Source organism: Gopherus flavomarginatus, chromosome 6, assembly GCF_025201925.1.
Source record: "Gopherus flavomarginatus isolate rGopFla2 chromosome 6, rGopFla2.mat.asm, whole genome shotgun sequence".
Taxonomy (NCBI): domain Eukaryota; kingdom Metazoa; phylum Chordata; order Testudines; family Testudinidae; genus Gopherus; species Gopherus flavomarginatus.
In genome coordinates, this window is record NC_066622.1 from 101,098,126 (window position 1) to 101,120,585 (window position 22,460).

The window sequence follows — 22,460 nt, forward strand, 5'->3', positions numbered from 1 at the left end:
AATCATAGTTTCCATGAGAAAACTGAGTTTTGGGGAAAAAAAAATCAATATTCCCAATGGAAAAACTGAAATGAAACTTCATTTCAGATTGAATTATAAACATAGTGGGATTATCCAAGAGTGAACAAAAGTAGCTGTAATCTACCCACTAAGTAACAGTGACCACATTGAGTTAGACATCTGGGGAAAACTCATACCTGAAACTAGCAATGTGACATGAACATTTAGGATTTCAAAAAATATGTGGAAGCTAGTCAAAAAGAATCTAAACCCAAAAGTTATTAATTTATGGTCTTTAAACTTAAACACACTATACCAGTCTCAGAAAATAATGCATACCGCATCTTAAAAATAATATTCAGAGTGATCCAGGGAATTAGAGACCAAGGGACCTTCCTTCAGTGGCATTGATCATTAAAAATGAAATTATCAAACCTCTGTTCTCCCAGAGTTGAATGATATGATAAGGATGTAGCTTCTGTATAAGCTAATCATGCTTGTCCAATCTACCACAATTCTTTAACAAGATAAAGAATAAAAGAGCTAAAACAATTTATTTCCCCATCTACCCCAAATGCTAAACCTTGACAAAGACCGTCACAGGAGACAATTCAAGGGACTAAAGCCCAGATCCACAGAGGTATGTAAAATTCTAACATCTGTTAATTTCAGTGGACGTTCAGAGCCTAAATACCTTTGTGAATCTTGGCCTAAATAACTTTGGAGGAGAGGCTAAACACTGACATGGATCTTATTTTCTGGTTTCATAACCAGTTTCTAGAGAGAGAGATGGTCAAGAGTCAAAATGATCGAAGTTAAGAGATGTCATAACTTAACACGGTTCTCTGTTTAATGAGCTAGAAAATGTGAAGAGCAGTGAGGTGGCAAAGTTAGCAGAAGACAAAAAGATTTACATTTTTCATGACTAGAGAAGACTGGGAGGAAATTCAAGGAATTTTACAAAGCTAGGAGAATGGGCAACGTGAAATTCAGTGTTAAGAAATGCACTCTAATGCACATTAGAAGGAATAAACAGGCCTATTAATGCACATTCTTGGGTTCTAAATTAAATGTAAGAACTCAGGAAAAATATTTGCTTGTCATTACGGCAGCTGAAGAAACTTTCATGTGTACAAAGTATAGAGGTGATTTAAAAAGAAACCCAAACCGTTAAGATTGGATTTAAAAAAACCCCACTGAAATATATTCTATATAACCATTGTACTAATCAGTTATGTCAGTTGGAATATGGTCTTAAGCACTTGTCACCCTATCTTAAAAAGACGTAAAAAAAAGTGAGTCATATAGAGACATCTGTATGCAGAAAGATGTAAAACACTGGGATAGATCACCTGAGAAACGAGATAAGTAAGAGGGCATATGGTGGAAGTATACAAAATAATAAATGTAAGGAATAGGCTAAATCTGATACTCATAATGTAGAACAAGGAGACTTTCAAAGAAATTGAAAAGTGGAAAATTTAGAAATGGAAAAATAAATCACACTAACAAGTGAAACTCATTGCCTTAAGAGATTAACACCAAGATTTTAGCAAGATTTTTTTTAAAAAAAGATTAGAAATCTATATAGGTATTGAACACTCTATCTCATCAAAATGTAACTTCTATATATCGATATATAGATATCTTAATAGGCGATATACACCCTCAAGATTCAACACATGAATCAAATCAATCACTAACAGAGGGAGACAGCAAGAAACTTCCTCTGTGAGTAGTTTATTCCCCTAATTGCATATAATTAAGTTCCTTGTATACTTCTCTGAAGCACTGACCACTGTCAGAAATAGAAATTGCCATATCAGCTTGGATGAGAGGTCCGTTGATGCTGGTGTCCTATGTTCCTATTATTTGATTTTTGTGAATTGCTGTTTTGTGTTGTGCACTTTATCAGTGTGCTGCCGCATGGGATTTCATGCAGAATTCCTCTCTCTCCTGACAGACAAAGAAGGATTACAGCCTGACAGTGCCATGGTATGTAATCTAAAGGAATTCAAATGCCACTTAATGATTCCTTTGATCACTGCATCCTTCAAGACAGTGATACTAAAAAGATGATATTGTGATTTACCAGAGATCTCCCACACCCCTCATTATCATAGAGAAATTTTAAAATGCACAAATCAGCATTTGGAACAAAACTCTCTACTGGAATTTCATGATGTTTCTGCTTATTTGTTAATATTGAAAACATAAAATCTAAATATAGATCTAGGGAAAAAGTGAGGTGGGGAGAAGAGGTACCACAATATCTATTGTGCCAAGTGACTCAGAAAAGTTTGCATCACGTTGTTATAGATGGAAGTTTTGTACATTTACAATTCTTTTAAAAAGGTTAGTATACAATCAGCAGAGGAAAGCATGTCAAACAATCTGTAAATAATTCAGGCAGCTGGCAGAGTGCAATACTCTCTGCTATATAGATGCTGTGAACACTTACCATTTTACTCCATTTCTGTCATTCACTTTTACTTTGGTTTGGAGACTCTCTGTCTTCTTGAAATAAGAATCTGACAGTGTTGCGAACACATGCTCTTCTTTTCATCAACCTTTTTCATTTCTTCTATAGTGAGCACAGAACTGGAGACATTGACTTCTGCTAGAGTAATCTTAGTAATTTCTTCTTCAAAGTGGATTTTAAGTTGGTCACTCAAAGTATTAAAAAATACCTGATTTCTTTGCTTAGGGTGGTGAGTTATTACAGCTAGCTTCACTTGGCTGTGTTTCCAGTGGCTGGGGAGGAAGCTAATCAAACTGGCAATCTGATTCCAACATTTAGACAGAACATCCTGACTTGTTACAGCTCTTTATAGCCAAACTCTGTTTTACTTAAGAAGAAAAGTCCTGGAGTTCCACACTTTGGTATATAGTGAGTCGGTGACTGGCAGTTCAGGATTTTTCAGAATTACTAATAAATAGATTAGGTAATTCATATTTGTTTCATTTGTCCTGCAGCAATTCTCATGTGTTATGCCTTTTGTAAACTTAAAACAAATTCCAGCTACTGCATTATAGTTTAGCAGGAGCTATGACAATTCTTGTAAACTTGCTGCCATACCACTGATGAGATCAGGTATTTTGTTGAAGACTCATTGCTCCAAAGGAACTTTTAGAAAAATAACTTTCTTCATAAGAAGGGTGTAACTGATGTTTAATATTACCTGACTTTACAGCAAATTTTGGGCTATAGCCAAATAGGGATTTATGGCACAGATTTTTTAAAATGATTTAGGCACTGCTGCATCCAGCAATGCAACATCTAACTGATTTAGAAGACTATGGCCTGGTCTATACTACAATTTTAAGTCAAATTTAGTGGCATTACTTCGATTTAAGCCTGGACTCATCCACATGATGAAGCCCTTTTTTTTGGACTTAAAGTGCTCTTTAAATCGATTTCTTTACTCCACCTCCGAGGGGATTAGTGCTGAAGTCGGTCTTGCCAGGTCAAATTTGGGGTAGTGTGGATGCAATTCAACGGTATTGGCATCCGGGAGCTATCCCAGAGTGCTCCATTGTGACGGCTCTGGACAGCGCTCTCAACTCAGATGCACTGTCCAGGTAGACAGGAAAAGGCCCGCAAACTTTTGAATCTCATTTCCTGTTTGGCCAGTGTGGCAAGGTGTAGGTGAGTGCAGATCTCATCAGCAGTAGTGACCATGATGGAGTCCCAGAATCGCAAAAGAGCTCCAGCATGGACCAAATGGGAGGTACGGGATCTGCTTGCCATATGAGGAGACAAATCCGTGCTAGCTGAACTCTGTTCCAGTAAACAAAATGCCAGAACATTAGGAAAAATCTCAGAGGGCATGAAGGACAGAGGCCATAAAAGGGACCAAAGGAGTGCCACATGAAAATTAAGGTGAGTGTACCTTTTGTAAATATTACATATGTGTTTAATGATTAATTTGCCCCGGCATTCGCAGCCAGTACAATATGGGGATGAAGCAGAAATCCTCCAGGGACATCTCCATAAAGCTCTCCTGGATGAACTCCCAAAGCCTTTGCAAAAGGCTGCTGGGGAGGGCGGCCTTATTCCATCCGCCATAGTAGGACACTTTACCATGCCAGGCCAGTAGCACTTAGTCTGGAATCATTGCATAACAAACATGTTAGCATATGGTCCTGGTGTTTGCTGGCATTCAAACAACATCCATAATTTATCTTGCTGTGTTATCCTCAGGAGAATGATATAATTCATGGTCATCTGGTTGAAATAGGGGAATTTTATTCAGGGGACATTCAGAGGTGCCCATTCCTGCTCGGTTGTTTGGCTGTGGCTGAACAGAAATGTTCCCCACTGTTAGCCATGCAGTAGGGGGATGGATGAAGCGTGAGAAATCTCTCACACCAAACCGGCAGGTCCTCAATACAAGAGGCAAAATGTGACCTTGTAATGAAAGCATGTGTGCTGTGTAATGTGAACAGCAAGGTTTAATGTGAAAGAGTGTACCCATTGTTCTCTAAAATGTGTCTTTTTAACTACCACATTCCCTTTTCCTCCACCAGCTACAAATGTTTCTCCTTCGCAGAGGCTAGCGAAGATTAGAAGGTGAAGAAAACGCACTCGGGATTAAATGTTCTCTGAGCTCCTGCTGTCCTCCCACACTTACAGAGCACAGCAGAATGTGTGGAGGCAGACAATGTCAGAATGAAGGAAAGCACAATATGAATGCAAGGGCTGAAGATGATAGGTGGTGTCAGCTTACTGACAGAAGGCAAGAGTTGATGCTCAAGCTGCTGGAAGATCAAACTCATATGCTCCAGTGTATGGTTGAGCTGCAGGAAAGGCAGCAGGAGCACAGACCACGGTTCATCCCCTGTGTAACCAACAGCCCTCCTCCCCAAGTTCCATAGCCTCCTCACCCACATGCCCAAGAATGCGATGGGGGGACTCCGGCCACACAGCCACTTCAGCCCAGAGGATTGCCCAAGCAACAGAAAGCTGGCCTTCAGTAAGTTTTTTAAAGTTTAAGTTTTAAAGTACAGTGTGGCACTTCCCTCCTCCTCCACCCCACCCAGGGCTTCCTGTCTCCCCCACCCCTTCTGGGCTAACTTGGCAGTTATCCCCTTATTTATGTGATGAATTAATAAAGCATGCATGAATGTGAAGCAACAATGACTTTATTGCCTCTGCAAATGATGATCGAAGAGGGGAGGGGAGAGTGGCTAGCTTACAGAGAAGTAGAGTGAACCAAGGGTGGGGGGAGCTCATCAAGGAGAAACAAACAGAACTTTCACACCGTAGCCTGACCAGTCATGAAACTGGTTTTCAAAGCTTCTCTGATGTGCACCATGCTCTCCTGTACTCTAACAGCCCTGGTGTCTGGCTGCACATAATCAGCAGTCAGGCAATTTGCCTCAATCTCCCACCCTGCCGTAAATGTATCCCCTTTACTCTCACAGATATTGTGGAGTGCACAGCAAGCAGAAATAACAATGGAAATATTGGTTTTGCTGAGGTCTATCTGAGTCAGTAAACTGCGCCAGTGCGCTTTTAAATGTCCAAAGGCACATTCTACCACCATTCTGCACTTGCTCAGTCTATAGTTGAACAGCTCCTGACTACTGTCCAGGGTGCCTGTGTATGGCTTCATGAGCCATGGCATCAAGGGGTAGGCTGGGTCCCCAAGGATAACTATCGGCATTTCAACATCCCCAATGATTATTTTCTGGTCTGGGAAGAAAGTCCCTTCCTGCAGCTTTTGAAACAGACCAGAGTTCCTGAAGATGCGAGCATCATGTACATTTCCTAGCCATCCCAGGTTGATGTTGGTGAAATGTCCCTTGTGATCCACCAGTGCTTGCAGCACCATTGAAAAGTTCCCCTTTTGGTTTATGTACTTGCTGGCTTGGTGCTCCAGTGCCAAGATAGGGATATGAGTTCTGTCTATTGCCCCACCACAATTATGGAATCCTATTTCAGCAAAGCCATCCACTATGACCTGCGCATTTCCCAGAGTCACTACCCTTGATAGCAGCATCTCTTTGATTGCATTGGCTACTTGGATCACAGTAGCCCCCACAGTAGATTTGCCCTCTCCAAACTGATGTCCGACTGACCAGTAGCTGTCTGGTGTTGCAAGCTTCCACAGGGCTATCGCCACTTGCTCGTGAACTCTGAGGGCTGCTCTCATCTTGGTATTCTGGTGCTTCAGGGCAGGGGAAAGCAAGTCACAAAGTTCCATGAAAGTGCCCTTATGCATGCGAAAGTTCTGCAGCCACTGGGAATCGTCCCAGACCCGCAACACTATGCGGTCCCATCAGTCTGTGCTTGTTTCCCGGGCCCAGAATTAGCATTGGCATGAACCTGCTCCATTAACACCATGATGTGCACATTGCCAGGGCCCATACTTTGTGAGAAGTCTGTGTCCATGTCTATGTCCTCATCACACTCGTCATTGCGCTGCTGTCGCCTCCTCACCTGGTTTTGCTTTGGCAGGTTCTGGTTCTGCATATACTCCAGGATAATGCATGTGGTGTTTACAGTGCTCATCATTGCTGGGGTGATCTGAGCGGGCTGCATGATCCCAGTGCAATGGCTTCTGGGCTGAAAAAAAGCCGTGAAAAGATTATCTGCTCTGACGGAGGGAGGGGAGACTGACGACGTGGCTTGCAGGGAATTAAAGTCCACAGAGGCGGAGGCTTTGCATCAAGGAGAGAAACAAACAACTGTTACACAGAATGGCCCCCTCAAGGATTGAACTGAAAACCCTGGGTTTAGCAGGCCATTGATTTCACGGAGGGACGGAGGAAGCAAATGAATACAAAACAAATCAGGTCTATTTCTTGTTTTGATCCACTCCATCTATCGTTTACATCTTTAGGGTGACAGCAGATGGTGCAGTTCAACTGCTAGCCATCATCATCTCCTGGCTGCTCGGCAGAAGATGGTGCAGTAGGAAAAGATGTATCAGCATCTCCTGGGTGCTTGGCGGAAGGTGGGAATGACCTGGCTGAGTCACTCCCATGTCTGCCCAGGCGCCCCTGACTGACCTCACTGCGGTCGGTTAAAAGAGCACCTAGGAGTATGACGACAATGGCTACCAGTCGTAACACACCGTCTGCTGCCAAAAGGCAAAGAGCTGTTAGTGTGTAGCAATCCAGTCCCATGTCTGCTAGTACCCAGGAGTCTTATGGTCACCTGTGCGGGCTCCATGCTTGACATGGTACGGAGTCTGCACAGGTAACCCAGGAAAAAAGGTGTGAAACAATTGTCTGCCATTGCTTTCACTGAGGGAGGAAGGGAGAGGGGGGCCTGACAACATGTACCCAGAATCACCCGCAACACTGTTTTTGCCCCATCAGGCATTGGGATCTCAACCGAGAATTCCAATGGGTGGTGGAGACTGCAGGAACTGTGGGATAGCTACCCACAGTGCAATGCGCCGGAAGTCAACACTAGCCTCGGTACTGTGGACACAATCTGCCAACTTAATGCACTTAGAGCATTTTTTGTGGGGGACACACAATCGACTGTATAAAATGATTTCTGTAAAACCAACTTCTATAAATTCAACCTAATTTCATAATGTAGACAAGGCCTATATCTCTTACAAAAGGGATTTAGGAGTCTAAATCCCATTGACTTATGGAATTTAGGCCCTTAAGTTTTTAAATCACTTTTGAAGGCTTTTTAAAGGCTTCTTAAATCGGTTAGATGTTTCAATGCTGAGTTCAGCAGTGCCTAAATTTCTTAAAAATCTGAGTTTAAGTCCAAAATTTAGATCCTCTAAACCCCTGGTCAGCTGCTGCCTCACCCTGCAGGTGCTACATTTCCACAGGTAAAGTTCCCTAGGTGCCTAAATTTCTGCCAATGGCCAGTGCTAGACTGCCTAAATCTTGATGCCCTCAAGCAGCTCAGCAGCATTCTTAAACTAGGCGTTTGCCCACTTATGTCACCTGCAGGGTGTTCTCAGAAGCTTGCCTACTGGATCAGACCCTACCCAAAGAACAGCAGAGTAGGTGGTGATGACCCCCATGCATTTTTATAGCCTCCTTCTCTCCTTTTTAGCATTATTACATAATAACTATAGTGTATTTCTATTCAGTTTAAACTTTCAAGCAAGCTAGGCCGTCCCTAAATGGGTACGAACTATAGCAGTATCATGCTGGCACTTCTTCATATTCCAAATGGAGAGGAATGTGAGATGAAGTTTTTGTTTTTTTTTCAGTGCAATAGCAAATTTATTTCCTTAAACTCAAGGCTTACAGCCTACCAATAACAGGATGAGGGCTGTGGGGATATATCAGTAGCACAGGGTATACCCAAAAAAAAAAAAAAAAAAAAAAAAAAGCAGGGGCTAGTGCCTCACATTTTGTAGAGGTGGCACAGGTGTAAGCCCACCACAGAATAAAGGACCGAGCAGGGATTTGAAGAGCACCACCTATTTACTACTACTTCAGCTTTTCAATTGTTCAAATTTCAGATTGTTTACAGAGAAGCAGCTGAGAGAAGAGAGACACAAGAATTTGTTTTCCCCACAGAGATGAGAGTTTGTCCAGTGACAGACTCTATGTGATCATTGGTGCTCTGAGTAGTGTGAGATTTTTCACTAAAAGAAAAACAATTTCCCCCTGGAGGATTTTATAAATATTTCCAAAGTTTCGTTTTTCTAGACATTACATCCTTTCTTTCCGGTGGAGAGGCACAGAGCAAGGTCTAAATATCTGCTACATCTATCTCCTCAAAGACCTTTCAATTTTTCAAAAAGGGCTGCAGAAATCACAGTACTATGTTTATGTATTATATGTTTTAATATAGAGCAATCCATTTTAAACAGTTGTTACATTCATTAATGTGCATCCTATTGAAATTAATGCAAACCATATTGAAGAATGACAAGACCATATATAAATAAATATTTAAGTCTTTCTATAGTTTCTGCACATTCTTGGGATTTTTAATTTGAGAGAGTTTCACATTTAATTGATATGGGGAGGCGGGTGATCAGTAAAAGCTTGCAAAGTCAGCCTATATTCTAGATAAAGAAAATGCAGATCATATTGAAGGCTGCAAGACACTGAAATAAAAGGTGTCTGCTAAACACACCTACATTAGCTTTCAAGCCAAAATGTAAATGACATTTCAGATAATGCAAAGAATAATTGTCTGAATTGTCACTTGAAAGAGAAACTTATCTTTCTAATTTGCATGTTTTAGCCTAAAAAAGAGACATCTATGGTGGGGGGGTTTTAATAGACTGTGAATGAATTTGGTGTTTATGAAAGTGGAAAAACTAATAACATCAAACTAATAACATCTTTGACCCATCTAGTCTAGGTAGACATTCCCCAGACAAGTTCTATTCCTGCTGTCATTGTACTTCACCCCAACATGCTAATCATGCCTTTTTATCTTCTTGAACAGAAAGAAAGGATTGCACTATGGTGTGGTTGCTTTCCAGTGTACACAAATGCAGCCTATACTAGGACACTGAGTTTACTTGCACTTTTGTGATCCTTATTGCAGTTTGAATTCAGGTATATCCAGATGAAAAGGCTGTGCACTAATTCACTGTCTCAGTTACTTCTTACTTAGCACTTAAGGTCCTGTGTTAACAGTAAGCACATGAGTAATCTCAGTCCTGTTCAGCAAAACACTAAAGCACATGCTTAACTTTAAGAAAAAGAGTCATCCCATCTAAGGCAATGGGAAATAAGCATGTGATTATATATTTTCCTGAATTGAAGCCTAAATATGAAAACCTGTTGTAGTGACAACTCCATAGTATGTCTGCATGCTTCATTGTACCACAGGCTTTGCCAGTCTACAAAATTCATATCTGCACACAGTGACCTGCATTCAGTGCAAACATAACAGGTTACATTTAGTCCATATCTTTGCAGTATTTTGATTTTAGTGACTGACCGATCCAAATCTTCTCCATCAGGAATACGGAGAACAGAAAAGAAGTTAATGTTGATACTTTATCTCGCTGAATTCTTAATAAAACTTTATTTTAATGGGAAACAAGACATCAGTACTATAGGAAATACATAGAAATGGCAACCATAAATTCTCTTAAAAATGCTTGTATGGATTGTTTTTCACCTACTAGCTCACAGGGAAAAAGAATATTTAGAACATTAACCTTGTTGACTGACCAACAAACCAAAACACAACAGGCCTCCCTACCAGTCCCACCTACCAGTCCCAGGCAATACAGAATGTTTTGCGGTTTGTTTTACCAAAGGGTAAAAGTATAAAATATATTTCAAAACTAAATGATAGTATATAAGCTTTGAAATAGAAAGATATCAGTAGGGAATATGATAAGTTTTCAAATATATTACAGGCTGTTAAAAAGAGGACTATGATCAATTGTTCTCCATGTCTCCTGAACATAGGACAAGTAGTAATGAGCTTAATCTTCAGCAAGGGAGATTTAGGTTAGATGTTAGGATAAATTTTTTATCTACAAGGGTAGTTAAACTCTGGAATAGGAAGCCAAGGCAGACTGTGGACTCCCCATCATTGGAAGTTAAGAACACCTGTCAAGGATTGTCTAGATTTATTTGGTCCAGAGTCAGGGCGGAGGGCTGGACTTGATGATGTCTCAATGTCTCTTCCAGCCCTCCATTGCTATGATTTTACAAAAGAATATAATTGCACAGTACTGTCAGATGGATAATTGACTTTGTGTCTAAGCATTTAAATGATGTCATCACCACAGTATCTGAATGTCCTACAAAGATGACCACCACCACATTATAAAGGCTTGCGTTTGAAATATTTTTCTCATTTTCTGGCTTCTTTCTTCTCCTTTGTTGTCCTTTCTGTTGTTCTGGGAAACTTATGTCAAGAGAGTGAGTTTTAGACTTTGTTCTGAAAGTGCAGAGGTCTGTGTTTGTTTTAATATCCATCAGAAGTGTGCTCCAAGTCTTGGGCCATCTGCTGAGAAAGCGTCCTCCTACTGTTGTGAATTTTGTCTTTGAGTTTCATAGTTCCTGGGGACCTTACCTGTTGAGCTAGATTGTTGTAACAGAGACAGCTGTCTCCTTGCTAGTGTTACCGAAAGGTCGGGTCCGCCTAGCTGAGAGCCAATGACAGCCAGACAGGGATAAGGAAAGGTTGCTTTATTCTGCAGAAGAAAGGAGAGTTCTATACTTTGGTACAAAAAAACCTTACTCCATACAAAAACCAAGAATCTTTTATACACATTCACACATAGGCTTCGGTCATATTAGCAATTGATTGGTGGTTAGCAAACCCTGCACTTCTGCAATCTGCTCAGCAAAGAACAGCCTAGGACCAGCTTCATCTGCCTCAAGACTGATAAGGAAAGACAGTTCAAAAGCTCAGGCTACTGTGTCCGTGAGAGATCCAATTTCCCCTAATGGTTGCCAGCTATTATAAGACTACTAGCTATTAGTGGGGGCTGCTAACTGTCACACTAGTCTGGGTCAATTTCATGGGGTTTTGACCCAGTATTTAGTGAGAAGCCAGCATACTGAACAGAGCATGGGGTGAAGTGCTTTAACAAGCCAGAGAAGGCAAATTGCTGCATTGCACTCACATCCTTGCTAATACATGTATTCTCCTTGGCCTTTGGGATTCTGCGTTGTGCTTACTGTCCACAAATGTTTCTGTTACACCCTACTGCTAGAGAATGCCCCTGTTCTTTCCTCATCTGGCCTAGACCATGGGGTTGTGGGGGAGAGGAAGGTCCTTCTGCAAAGTTAAATAGCTTCCTTTTAAATGCTTCACTACCTGATTCAAGTACAGCACTTCACAGATCATTCTGTCTGACTGTATCCTGAGTGGGTTTTCCCCATATTGAACCTGCTCATGTATCTTCCCTTTTTATGACAAAATACATTAATTATGGGCTCCAGTTAATGAGTCACTATTGTAATTTATAAATCTCTAGTTCATTTCCATAAGATTCTAAAACTTTCCACTGTAAAATGGCAGTCCTTTCTTTTGGAAAACATCTGGACCTGTATAATTTTCATAGATACACATCATGTCATCTTAATGAGTATCATAGCATATTAGTTATTATGCTGTCATTAATGCCAAATCTTCATTTTTTTGACCTTATCAAACAGGACAAATGTGGCTCTCATTCAAATAGTGTCTTCTGAACTCTGGTGTGAAGGTGTATATTTCCATGAACTGGAACCCATGTATGGGAGAACTTCCAAGATCTCTACAAACTTGTGGAATGTGATTTTTTTTTTTATTAGCAGCACTATCCTTTTCAAAAATGTGCTTGTTAACCTAAAAGCACCAAAAGAGACAGACTTAGTTCCTGCCCTAAAGAAGTTATCAGGAGCGGCGCCAGAGTTTCTGACACCCTAGGCGGACGGCCATTTCAGCCCCCCCCGCGGGTCTGGTGGACCCACCACAGTCATGCCGGCGGGCGGTCCGCTGGTCTAAAGGCTCCGGTGGATCTGCCGCAGGCATGAGTGCGGTAGGTACGCCGGAGCCTTTAGACCAGCGCACCGTCCGCCAAAATGACTGCAGCAGCTCCACCGGAGCCTTTCCAGCAGCGGACCGTCCGCCAGCATGACTGTGGTAGGTCCACCAGATCAGCATGCTGCCCCCCCGGCAAAATAGCGCCCCCCTAAAATTCTGGCGCCCTAGTCCATTGCCTAGGTCGCCTAAATGGTAGCGCTGGCCCTGGAAGTTATAAACTAATGGTCTGATCTTGCATCACTAATGTCAGTAGAAACTTTATCACTGATTTCAATGGGCACGGAACTAGAGCCTGGTGCTGTAACACGGAAATCTATTAATATCAGGCTATTAATATAATGTCAAAATTAATATCCAGTGATGGTAATAAAGATACTATCCCATTGCTAACAGTTAATGTATCTTACATTCTTTCTTAACATTGAAGGCAAAAATAAAAATGAGTTCATATACGTCGAAGTATTAACTCCCATGTCATGACATGCAAAAGGGGAATAAATGTTATACATTCATGATATATACAATGCAATAAATAAACATGTAAAATAAGACTAAACTTAATTTCTGTTCAAATAAAATAAATGTAATTCCATTGTGTATATCATGAATGTGTACAATTTACTCCCCTTTTGGGTGTCATGCTTAATTTGACTATATATTAATTTCCTTGCTAAAATTATGGGTACACAGAGATGAGTGAGCACTGTTCCTTTGTAGATCTGTATGTGAGAATCCAATATGGCTACAGAGCTGGTAGTCATACAGTAGCATAAAACAATGTATCTGAGTCTGTGCAGTAAACTTTGGATTCTAATTGATCTTGATATTTACTGTGCACAGAATAAAATGTACTGTTTAACAGTTTGTTGATTTCTTGCCACATTTTTACAGTGGAGATACTGCAGATCTAAGTTTAAGTGCAGACATAAATTCCTGGGGGTTGCAAAAGAAAATGTTTTATATATGTTCACTTGCCAAAACATACAAAAGGTTTATGGGCCACTGTGGAGCCTTAAGAAGAATAGGCTTACTTTTGCAATAACACTTCTTGTTATTTCCTAGACTCTCAAGCTGTCTATGTATTCTGCAGGCATTAAAATAGACAAAAAAGATCTTTACTGCAAATTTTCATTTCTAATATACTTTTATTTTGTTTTTAAATCAACCACAGAGTGTGAGTCTCTCTCTGTATTGCTCAGCTTGTCCAGGGTTCCTTCTATTTATTCTAACCACATAGCCACAGCACACCATAGGCCTTGCATGCAGCCAACAGACTTTTTTCCCCCTTTCATATTTCCCAGTTCCTATGTACTTGCTATATGCCACTGCATACACAAATTACTTAGACTTTGCTGCAGGAACCCACTCCTTATCTAAGACAAGACTCTCAATTGTGAAATTGCCATTTTTAATGGTCTTTATGACTATTGTAGGTCTCTGCAGGCTTGCTGGTATAACAGGAATGGTGGTTCAAACATGGCTTGTTCAGGCTACTCTCTGCAGCTCTGCAGGGCTTCTTCCACATTACTCCAGACGATCTGGGGTAGGTTTGAGAAGCCAATATCAGTTTACCAGAATTTATATAGTAATGGCTTCAAAGGGCCATGAACATCCTGCATGTTCACAGTATGTGGTGATAGCAGTATCATTTGATGTGTAGAAAAAGGGAATGAAAGCATTGTTAGGTAATAAAGCAAGTCCTCACTCACCTCTCCAGCACCCGAGTTCGTGCGGAGTTGGTATGGGGCACACAATTCTGTCAGAGACCAGACACCAATGCGTTGATCAACGGGCTCACACTATCCTTAGCTCTCAAAGCTTTAGATTAAGTGTGGCCCCTTTATTAGGGGTGAGCATCAATATTTATACACAGAAGTAAACAAAGTGATTAACAAAAGATAATGGTCATGCATAATCAATCAATATTTTACAGGAAAAGCAAGTTTAACAAGTAAATGCATAGAGATAAAGGCTAATGGCTACTTAATAAAGGGGGTGTCATGAGTAGTTTGCAGGTCAGTGCTTTGTTCGATAAAGGGTTCAGAAAGGATTATGCAGAGACGGCCAGTCTGGGTGTGTTTTGGCTCCCCAAAGTTCACCAAAAGTTTAGACCCAACATTCCTCCATTTGTAGCTTTGAGATAACTATTAATCAAAAAGCTACACCCTATTTCAAGATCTCAAGGGCCGCTTGGCAATTTCAGCCTGGGCCAATTCGAAGAGAGTAAGGCTTTTAGCTGAAGTGGGAAAAGAATAAACTGACTTACATGAGTTTATGAGGGAGGGGACACACTGAATACAGCAACACAGTATTATAAGCACTACTATGGCCCCAACAACACCCACCAAGAGGTTTTTAACCCACCCAAGTCCGGGCAGCCAATTCCATAAGGCTCCCCACCAATCATAAGGTGGCTGGCCAGAGGAGTAGTTTTTTAGCCATTTCCCTTAGGTGTTTGGTACGTTGAAAAGTGTCAGAGTAGGTGTCATTTACAAAAACACAGCATTCTTCATTTATGAGGGCGCAAGTTCCTCCCTGGGCTGCTAACATCATATCTAAAGCCATTCTGTTTTGCAAAGCTAACTGGCGCAGCTGGGACATTTCCCCGGCCTGATTTTCAAATAGGGTTGCAGTTTCATTTGTCAAAGATTCTAATAGTCCCTGTAGGCGGATGATAGCACCCTTCAAGCTAGTGTGACCAGCCCACCGCTGCCAGAACAAACCATCACGGAGATTAATATCTCTGTCAGTTTCACGGATGTTACGAACGTGGGGAAAATGAGGGGGAGTGAGGGAGATGCGAGAAGGCGGTGCTAGCCATGCCAAATAACATGACCCTGCCCAATCAGGGGAGAGAAAATAATAAGCCTTGGGCCCGCACACCCAGTATGTTCCATATAATGCGTTTTGGGTATTCCATTTCTCAAAGTAGGAGGTAACCCACCACCCGTTGTACCACTGTTCCCCTGGTAACGCAGAGGGGTCGTTGTGTGAACTGCAGAGGCACAATTTGGTAGTGTTGTCCTCAAAGGGCAGTGTAGTACTGCTTGAGCAGTTGTAGAAGGCAATTGTGTATCCTTTAACAATTAGTTGGACACCCTCGAGATCTGAGCAGGGCTTTTTAAAAACTGACTCTGAAAACCTGCCCCTCCATGAAAAAGTTGAAAAGGTTGGATCGGGGTGAGGGATCCACATATGGGATAAGTGGGATGCGCAAGGCTTGAAGCCAAGATTTTTACTAAAGGCGGTGCCATTAAAATATATGTTGCATTTACTTGTTCCCACAAAAGTTGACCCTTTTTCTTTAACAAAACACAGTGATCCTGTTTGATTGGTTACCCTGAGATATTTGTTAATTGGCACTCCTGTTTTGTCCCATGTAAGATTGGGTTGGACTGGATCTTTTATTCTAGTCGGTGGCATCCAAGTCATATTAGCAGTGGTTAGGGGAATGGGTGTGAAGGGGAGTCCCTGTGCTGCATTTACTGGAAATTGAGTACATACCCAGCAATCACTTCTATTTCCTAAAATACGAGTTTTAACCTCGTGGGAATATCTAATAAAAGCATTATCTTCATAAGCAGAAAATAAACTAAAAAAGCATAAAAAAAACCATACAGTTGTCAGAATAAAGGGTCCTCTCATTTTTTTCGAGTCAATTTAAGTCTAATGTCTGAGAGAGGTAAGCTGGTCCACTGGTCGAAGGCAGTGTCCTCAGTGGTGACAAGAGCTGCTGGTCCGTCACTGTGGTCCACTACGGCTGGCTTGACGTGGGAGTGGTGGATCCAAGATTTGCGTCCTTCCAGGAACACTGCAGTCTGGGTTGTCAAAAGAACCTGGTGGGGTCCAGTAAACCTTGGCTGGAGGGTGTCGTCACGAACGAACTTTTTGGCCCAGACGAAGTCCCCTGGTTGGAACGGGTGGATTTGTTCCTCCAGCGGCACGGTCTGGGAAAACTGCGAGGCTTTCCAAAGGGTACGAAGGCGAGCCTGTAGGGAGAGAAACTGACACGCGGTCATATGATCCCCTCCCAATAGTGAAACATCAGCACGTGGTAGCGCCCCGCCTTTGAAAGGGGGGTGTCCATAGAGCAGTTCAAAGGGGGATAATCCCAATGCGCGGGTTGGGCGAGTACGAAGGTGAAACAGGACCAAGGGAAGTACCTGAGGCCACTTTAATCCTGTTTCCTGACAGTATTTAGCCAATGTAAACTTAAGTTCCCTATTCATACGCTCAACTTTCCCGCTAGACTGGGGGTGGTAGGGTGTATGAAAGGAGTGTGAAATGCCCAGTCCTTGTTCTAAACGGCCAAGGACATGACCAGTAAAGTGAGGTCCGCGATCTGAGTCGAGCACAAGAGGGATGCCAAAACGGGGTACAATATCTCTAAGGAGAATCTTCGCCACTGTGGCAGCAGTACAATTAGCAGTAGGAAAAGCTTCGACCCAGGAAGTCAGAGGGCAAACCAAAACAAGGAGGTGCTTTTTCCCAAAAGCCTTTGGCATATCTGCAAAGTCAATTTGAAGATGTTGAAATGGAGCAGCAGGCGGAGGTCTTCCACCCTTAATTTTGTTAAGAGGCGGAGCAGGTCCATTACGCTGACATGTGCTGCATGCTTTCACTATTGATAGGCAATAGGGTTGAATGCCTGGAGCATACCAAAAGCGAGCGATAGTGTCCACGAGGGCGTGCGTGCCGTAGTGACCCCCTTTATCATGGTGCCAGCGAACTGCCACGGGGTATGTGGAGCGAGGGAGGCAGGCTCGGCCATCTGGCATAAGCCAGGTCCCTTTGACCAGAGTGGCCCCGAGGCTTTCCCACGATTGTAGTTCAGCAGCGGGTACTGGTACGGGGTGCGGTGGAGTAAAGGAGGAGGTTGCAATAGCCAATGTGGGCATGGCTAAAGGTAAGGTGGCAGCCTTCTTGGCGGAGGCGTCAGCCAGGGCATTCCCACGGGTAACGGGGCTACTATCTTTAGTATGGGCCCGGCAGTGAACTACAGCCAGGACAGAGGGTTTTTGGAGGGCGTCCAAAAGCTTGTGGATGAGGGGGAGGTGCTGAATGGGTTTACCGGCAGCTGTCTGGAAACCTCGAAACTTCCAGAGGTGGATATGACAATGCACAACTCCAAAAGCATATTTGCTATCAGTAAAAATGGTAACGGTCTTACCAGCGGCCAACTGGCAAGCTCGGGCCAGGGCATAGAGTTCAGCGGCTTGGGCTCCCCAGTTGCCTGGCAGTGAGGCGGCCTCTTGAATGTCCCATTCAGAGGTGACAGCATAACCAGTGAAACGCTTGCCATCAACATAGAAGGAGCTTCCATCCGAGAAGAGGATGCAATCGGGGTTGTCCAGTGGCACGTCAAACAGGTTGTCTCTTATCTGTAAGATGCTGTAAACTACTTCCACACAGTCGTGCTGATCCTGGAGGACTGGCAGGTCAGGAAGCAAGGTAGCTGGATTAAGGGGTCCACACCTTTCAAAAATTAGGTTAGTGTCTTCTAAGAGTTCGGCCTCTAGCTGTTGCTGACGATGGGCCGAAAAGACTTGGGTTGTGCCCCTACGCAGAAGGGCTGACAAGGCATGAGAGGTCCAAACCGTGGTAAAATGACCCAGGGTTAGGCTCTTTGCCTTTGTGATCAGCAGGGCAGCTGCTGCCAGAGTCCGGGTGCAGGATGGGGTTCCCTGAGCGACAGGGTCGATTTGCTGAGAGTAAAAAGCAAGCGGGAAATGGTGGGGCCCGCTCAGCTGGGTAAGGACACCACTAGCAATTCCGCCCCTCTCGTGGACAAAAAGGTGAAAGGGTTTGCTGTAATTGGGGGGGCGGAGAGACATGGAGGAGGCCACACTGTCCTTCAGTAACTGAAAGGCTTGAATAGTGTCTGGGGACCACTGCAAAGGGTCAGGAGCAAGGTTAGCAGTGAGTCGGTGGAGCGGTTTGCTTAACTCCCCGCAGGACGGCAACCAGGGGCGACAGAAGCCAATTAATCCTAAGAAACCTCGAAGTTGTTTCTTGGTGTTCGGTAGAGGGCAGTTTTGAATAGTCTTTATGCGGGCTGGGTCCATCTGTCTTCCCTCTGGGGTTAACATGAAGCCCAGATATCGGACCTTCTGTGAGACCCACTGAATCTTTTTAGGGTCTACCTTGTGGCCTCTGGTGTGTAGGTATAATAAAAGTGCCTTACCATCGATGCGGAGGGCAGCTTCTTCGCGATTACCTAATAGGATGTCATCTACGTATAGGACCAGTGTGGATCCCTGCGGACTGGTGAAACCTTCCAAGTCGTGGCGGAGGCACTGGCTGAAAATCGTGGGGCTGTCTCTGTAGCCTTGAGGAAGTCGTTGCCAGACATAACTTTGTCCCTCCCAGGTGAAACCAAAGAGATACTGAGAGTCTGGGTGCACAGGAATGCTGAAAAAAGCTGATTTTAAGTCAATAACAGTGAACCACTCAGCATCCCAGGGGATTTGGCTGATGATAGTAGCTGGGTCAGGAACTACTGCATGAAGAGGGACCACATACTGATTAACAACTCGTAGATCCTGTACAAAGCGCCAACGAACAGGGTCTCCGTCCTTTTTAGGAGGCTTTTTGACAGGCAGTATAGGGGTGTTACAGGGAGTGCGCTGAGGGCGGACTAGCTTTTGTGCAATGAATCCCTCGATAATGGGGCGGATGCCCTCCCGGGCTTCCAGCGACAGGGGGTATTGAGGGACTGACGGGGGGGTTAAGGAAGGCTTCACCTGAATCCTTACGGGCTCTGCCGAAAGGAGCAGGCCAACATCAGTGTCAGAAATTCCCCAGAGGGTTGAAGGCAAGTCAGTGAGGTCAGGGGAGAGAGAGGGGGGTGTTTCCCAATTACCCTGAGTAGGGGCCGAATCTCCTAACACTGTCATCAATAATCCTACCCCTTCAGGAGTGCAGGTTAAAGTAGCCTCAAGCTTACAGAGTAAATCCCGGCCCATCAAAGGGATCGGACAAGCTGGGGAAAAAAGAAAACGGTGAGGAAAACATTTATCAGCATAAACAACATTCAAAGGCAAAGTGAGTTCCAGAGACTGTGGGTTGCCCTCCACCCCAGTCGCAGTTTTAACCTCAGAGGATAGCCAGGGAGAGGGGGCATGATTTAAAAGAGAGAAAGTAGCCCCAGTATCAATGAGGAAAGAGACAGGCAGTCCCTGGACTGAAAGGGTTAAACGAGGCTCTTTGCTGGGAGGGGAGAAAGTGAGAAAGGAGCCGGCTAAAGACATTAAGGAAATAAGACCATCACATTGTTTGCCTTCGCCCCCCGGGGTACCGTCATTGAGGAGGCTGAGTTTGCTGCGGCTGCTGCTGTTTCCCGTAGTTGATCCAGGCCTGGGGAATGGGCTGAGCTGGTGGTGCAGGGGTGTATTCCTCACTTGTGTAAGCATCTGCGGATGCAACCAGACCCTCTGGGCGTCCCCAGGGGCATTCACGTTTAAAGTGACCGGGCTGTCCGCACTGAAAACAATTTCCTGATGGCTGGGGTCGCCAGGACCCTCTTCCCCGAGCACCCTGGAATCCCCTGCCACGGCCACGGCCTTTGCCTCGAACACCGCCGTGAAAAGCTAAAGCCATCAGCTTATATTCTTCCTTTTTCTCTTTCTTTTTACTACTTTCCCTTTCTTTCTCCCAGGCAAAATCAGCTACGTCCAACACTGAAGTGACTGACTCACCTCCCCAACCAGGGCGAAACTTTAAGAAGTAATCCCTTACAGGGGGCACCGACTGATTCACAAAAAATGAAATAAGAGTAGGGTGGTCTGCTTCTCTCTCAGGATCCATCTGAGTGAACATTCGGGCCCCCTCCAATAGCCTCGACCAGAACTTTCTGGGCGGCTCATCAGATTCCTGCCGAATCTGCATGAACTTAGCCTGATTAGGCGAGCGGCGAGCCATTTCCTTGAGTCTCTCTAACAATCGCTCTCGATCTGTTCGCAGCTGAGTCAGCCTTGGCTGAGTCCAGTCTAGGGGATTCCAGCCAGCGGCCAGATCCCGCCTATCCATCCAAGTATGATTAGCTGCATTGCTATCTCCCCATGTCCTTTCTGCCATCCACAATCTACTACGTTCCTCTCCGGTCAAAACTCTACTTAACAACTGATCCACATCCGTATAAGTAGGATTATAACTTAAAAACAATCTTTCTAGAAGTTCTATGATCTTTCGGGGATTTTCCCCAAAAGACCCTGACAACTGTCCCCACTCTTTCAAGTCCCATTCTAGCCATCCTTTATATTCCACAATATTAGCATGTTGTAACCGTCCATCATTGCCCATATAAGGTTGATCGTGCACCTGTAAAGGCATCTCTCTAACTATACTTTTATTACTCACAAGAGATTTGACGGGGACATCCTCTGGGCTATCCTCAGGGGGGGGGCATGCACCCTGCCGTACCTGCTTGGACATTAGCCTAGTAACCACTCCTCCCGAGGTTTGCCCCTCCATTTCCTCCTCATCCTTCTGCAGAAATTCCAATCTGGTATCCTGCAGATTCCCCTCTGCTACAAGGAGAGAGTTCCCCTGCGGAGGAATAGGGGCAGGTGCAGAGGGGACCAGCTGACGAGTCAAAACACGCCGTGGTCTACACCCTTCATCGAAATAACCTGGAGGGGGTTCACTCTCGGGAGAGTACCTGACTGCCATAATTTTTAAAGATTTCCACAGCTCTGCTGCTGTGTCCCAACAAAACCAGTAACATAACTGTCCCGGATGGTCTTTTTCGATCTGGCTCTTTACTCCTCTTAAGGCAGCCTGTTCGAAAGAGCCATACGAAGGCCACCTCATCTCCGGGTCGGCCAATACCGCGGTATACCCAGTCCAATTCCTTACACATAGTGTGTACAACTTCTTCCTAGACATTCCTGTCTGTACTGGGAGTTTCCCTTCGTTCCATAACTTATTTACAATCCCCAACGGACTCTCAAGAGGCACGCTAGTCCCTTGACCCATGGTGTCTGACAGGAGCCCTCCAACTGGCGTTTACCCTGCTGTCCAGTACACGACCCCTCAATATTGAATTGGCTGGGAGAAATCTCCTGTGGCGCCTTGCCAATTCATATATGAGTGGTCTGACCACTGGACAGAGGTACCGCACCAGAAGGAATCCCGGACGAGCCCCCAAATTGTTAGGTAATAAAGCAAGTCCTCACTCACCTCTCCAGCACCCGAGTTCGTGCGGAGTTGGTATGGGGCACACAATTCTGTCAGAGACCAGACACCAATGCGTTGATCAACGGGCTCACACTATCCTTAGCTCTCAAAGCTTTAGATTAAGTGTGGCCCCTTTATTAGGGGTGAGCATCAATATTTATACACAGAAGTAAACAAAGTGATTAACAAAAGATAATGGTCATGCATAATCAATCAATATTTTACAGGAAAAGCAAGTTTAACAAGTAAATGCATAGAGATAAAGGCTAATGGCTACTTAATAAAGGGGGTGTCATGAGTAGTTTGCAGGTCAGTGCTTTGTTCGATAAAGGGTTCAGAAAGGATTATGCAGAGACGGCCAGTCTGGGTGTGTTTTGGCTCCCCAAAGTTCACCAAAAGTTTAGACCCAACAGCATCATTGTCCATTGCCAGGGATTCTCAAAGTTCATCTTGTCTTCAGTGTTGAGTAATGGTCTGAGGCATTTGTATGGATGTGACCTGAATAAGGCAGCACATCGGTAGGACAGTATTTTCACATTACTCCTTTCACAAAATGAAGGTATAACCAACAGCATAACATCTGTAACCTATGAATTTGAATAACTTAAACACTAAATTATAATATTTACATAAATGTTTCATACAATATTCAGCAAAGAATCCTGTGGCACCTTATAGACTAACAGACTAACTAAATTTCTGTAAATAATTCAGACAGTAGACTACAGCTCACCCTAACCCACAAAATGTGTGGAACTAATGTGTACCAACCATGAAATAATAAATATGTACACTTTATATTTTAAAAAATATCAATTTAAAACATGAGATTTCAAAA